Source organism: Narcine bancroftii, chromosome 7 (genome assembly GCF_036971445.1).
Source record: "Narcine bancroftii isolate sNarBan1 chromosome 7, sNarBan1.hap1, whole genome shotgun sequence".
Lineage (NCBI taxonomy): Eukaryota > Metazoa > Chordata > Chondrichthyes > Torpediniformes > Narcinidae > Narcine > Narcine bancroftii.
Genome location: NC_091475.1, coordinates 17,686,819 through 17,690,903, shown reverse-complemented (window position 1 = coordinate 17,690,903; position 4,085 = coordinate 17,686,819). Strand labels below are relative to the sequence as shown.

General features: G+C 44.7%; 1 protein-coding gene across 1 annotated transcript in view; it reads right to left on the bottom strand.

Moving 5' to 3' along the window:
* Positions 1 to 5, bottom strand: part of LOC138738562 (neural cell adhesion molecule 2-like) — a 1,138,397-nt gene extending 1,138,392 nt beyond the window's left edge. Inside the window, exon 1 of the mRNA XM_069889008.1 lies at positions 1 to 5. This exon is cut by the window's left edge and continues 119 nt beyond it. The gene's annotated coding sequence lies outside the window, so the exon portion shown is untranslated.
* Positions 6 to 4,085: the final 4,080 nt, after the last annotated feature.

The following is a 4,085-nucleotide window of genomic DNA, read 5'->3' as shown; positions in this document are numbered from 1 at the left end:
CCAGAGCCGTCCCTGACTGAAACTGGCGCTGGAAACGCTGCCACACTGAACTATATCGCATTGCCAGGCAGAATATCCATCCGCGGCGGGGCGGCGCGTCGCCTTCACACTCCGGCGAGAAGTGGGGGCCAAGACTTCCACCGTGTCTGGATGAGGAGAGGGAGAGGGACGGGTGGGCAGGGAGAGATAGACGGGCGGAGGAAGGAAAGATAAAGGAGAGATGGGGGGGGGGGTGCTGTCTGATGGAGTAGGTGTGTTGTAGTCAGTCATGTAGCGATGGCTATGGGTAGAGAGGGGGGGAATAAGGCAACGAGCTATGTTTGTACGCGGGCAGAATTAATAAATGGAGCTGTAGTAGATATCAACAGAACCAGGGAGTTATACTATATTGACAATGAGAGCAAAGAAAGTTGGACGTTGTATGTGCCTGGAGTTGGCAAATAAGCAGCCGGAATCGTGTTTAAAATCGCACCTCAACCTCTGGACTCCTGTGAACGAGGTAACAGTCTGTTAAAGGCAGTCCATGTCCCACTGACTGAGACGTAGCGTCTACCACCCAGCGCAGCGAACTTAGCAGGGAGAACTGGCTCAACAGGGAACGGGCGGTCACTGCAGGTTCGATGTTTAAACGTCTCGGTGTTTGGGGGTGGGGGGAAAAAGTTTGCTTCCACCTCACGGGGTTGCGACGAACCCGAAGTAGCTTAATTACTGAAAGTTGCCTTGAAGTGACATCGCGTGTGGGGTTATCCAGGCGCAACTCCTTTGCAGGCGGGTGTTGTCTGCGCTGGGTGGCTGGGTGGGTGTGGGGGGGGGGGGATTTGCAGGTGCAGGAGACCCGGTCACCGGGGTGTTCGACTGCGAATTAAATCACCCCGGAGATGCCCAGCTCCTGTTCATGACAGAAGCTCCTCTGCAGTTACCCGTCCCACCCCTTCTGCCGAGGGAAGCGACTCTCCAGCGCAGAGGGATGAATCGGCAGGTATCAGTTGCATGAATTTGTAATGCTGCAGGTTTATTTGTTTTGTTGTTGCCTGCGTGTAGAAAATCAATGCAAAACTCTTCCGATGATGGGAATTTGAAGGATAGGGGGACGTTGCAGCAGGTCCGACTCCAATTCTGTGAAATATTAGCGCTTCCTCTCTGCCCCGGGTGTTGTTTGATCTGCTGAGTCGTTCCAGTTGTTGGGGGGGTTTGATCTGTGCTGCATGCCTGTGTGGCGATAGTATATGCCGAGGGGCCCGGGCTGGAACCATAGCGCCTTAGAAACGGGCTCTCCAACCCTTCTCGCCTGCGCCCAACTATTATTCTGCCTGGTCCCTTTAAACCTGCCCCGGATTTAGCCATACAATTTCGGGCCTCACAATTCGCAGGAGACTCAAAAATATATTATATGTTAATATTATTTTTAAATTGCAGCATTGTTACCAGTCTATTCTATATTATACTCTGATAGAGACCAAGCCAACCAAATGATAAATATGTCATCAGTTAATGCATTCATTTGAAAATAATGTGCATTGTATTTTTTTAAAAAAAAACAAGGCTTGGGGCTTCACCAAGTCTAAATCCAGCTCTCCCTGCACCCAGACCATACCCTTCCTTCTATTTATTTGTCCAAATTTTTCTTAACCCTCTGGACTGGCTATTTTCAATCTTTCATAATACAGTATACACTTCAGACTGGTATAAAACCAACCCTGGAAAATGGGGACACAGGGTATATGCCCTTGTTGGTAGTCCCTTAAAACAGGGAGTCCAAAGGGTTAAATGTCAAACTTGAACCTGCATTTACCAATTGGGCTGGTCATTCTTTGCTGCCTATGGATGCTGTGTGACTTGATGAGTCAAGTCAGGGATGTTCTTTCGAGAGGAGAAAGAGTTGGGAGAGGATTTAACAGAGGGCATCTTTGTGTCTTGCTCTCAACCCCAGTGTCGGCCAACTTCCTCGTTAGACTTCAGTTGGGGTCTCAGTGTCCCATTCAATGTTGTCAGAATGCCAAAGCTCTGCCAAGGAAATAAGTCAAGATGGTGCGAATGAGGTGGGGCTTTGGGTAGGTGGTGCATTCCGCCAAGCCAGGGCTGTTCTTTCGAGAGGAGAAAGAGTTGGGAGAGGATTTAACAGAGGGCAACTTTCCACAGGAAACCAAAACCTGCTGGTAATCGAGGTTCTCTTTCATTTTGAGTCATCCGTGTGCGGAAAAACCTGATGTTCCGGCAAAAGGATGTGCGCACTGAATGCTCGTGCAAATGTAAACTTGAAATTGTTTCAAGGTCATTTTTGGCACAGTCCTAATAAAACTTTGAGCACAATTTAATATACAAGTATGATTAACTATTTGTTTCATGACTAGATAATGGAAACAGCTAAGAGATTATTTTCAATAAGTATAATTATTAATTACTGCAGTATTTTAGGTAACCTAACTTTTGTGTGCACCTTCATTTCCTTTGCGTAATGTGTGCCTGTACGCACACAGCTTACAGGGAACACTGTTGGTAATAACGTCTGAAGGTGAAGAAAGGACCTTTGACCTTGTTTGTCTCTCCATAGATGCTACCTAATCTACAGAATGTTTCAAATATGTTTGGTTTTCCAAATTAGAATGGTTTTTGGTAAGTGGTGGGGGGGGGGGGGGGGGTGGAATGCAGCTGACTGGCAGATTGGTCAGGATTGAAAGCACATCCATTCAAATAAAGCAGAAATTGTGAGAAATGCTTAATGTGGCAGGTGGCATCTGTGCCAAATGAAAAGATATTAACGAGCTTTACTGGGCCTCAGGAAAGGATTTCTTTACATTTTTCAATATTTTTATACAGGAGGAAAGGATTTCAACCTGAAACTCCTCTCTCTGCAAATGCTTTCTGATCTGTCGAGTATTCCCAGCATTCTGCATTTTATTTTAGATTTTAGCACTTGCTTTTTGGATATAAATTTAAGATGTGTCAAAAATAGCCCGAAGGAAAATTATTTTTATCCCCCCAATTTTAAGCAGCAAGTTCTTGCTGTCCAAAAAGCATTCCAGAAATAGATTTAACAATAATTTTCAAAAAAGTAATGGAATAAGTACTTCAAAAGGATGACAATTTCAGAGCTATGGGGGAAATGCAAGTGATTAGAGCTAATTGGATGACTCTTTCAAAGGCTCATTGCAGGTGCAGCACACAGAGTTTTCTGCAGTCGAAGGTGATTCAATGATAGAGCAGCAGAGTTGCTAATTAATACTGAATCCAGACTAATGCATCGGAGATGTGTGTTCATATCCCGCCATGGCATCTGGACAACTTGAATCCAATTCTTAAATAAATTGGAAAGTATCGATCTGCTGTCAGGAAGAGCAATCCTGAAGCAACCAGACTGTTGAAATGACTAATCAGATTAATTTGTGTCATAAGAACATTAAAACATAGGAGCAGGTGTAGGCCATCCAGCCCATCAGGCCTCTGCAGCCTTTCAATGAGATCAGGGCTGATCTCCACCTACCTGCCTTTTCCACATATCCTTTAATTCCCTTACTATGTCAAAATCTATCTCACCTTGCCTTAAATATACAGGTTTGCTTGTCTGGTTGGGGGTGGAGAAAAAATAGCCTGGGTATCCTGCTCTGGGGAGGCAACCTATCAATAACTGAAGTCAAAGAGGGATTGGTGGACATTGCCACAGAACACCCTATTCCAGCTGATAAACTTGTGTGCCTCTCCCATGTGGAGCAAGGGGCTATTCTCTCACCTTCTCTTTCTATCCTTCAAATCTACCCTATTGAGATGTTTGCTTCCTCCTTCAGGATGGCAAATGTTTGTCTTTCTCAAAGGATATTAATTAACTAGCTGGATTTATATGATGATCCAGTAGTTCCAGGCTACTATTGTTGACTAGTTTAAAATTCCCATTGTATTCAACTACTCATCTATTTGGATGGACCAGACCTCTGCATAGCAGCAGAACGGCAACTTAACTGCTCTGTTACTGTAACATGACGATGCAAGATCCCTGGTCATTACAAATGAGGATAGAGTCTTGAGCATTTATTCCTAATTGTAAGAATACCAATCTTAAGTAAAACAATTGTACAAACTTTTTCCTTGTT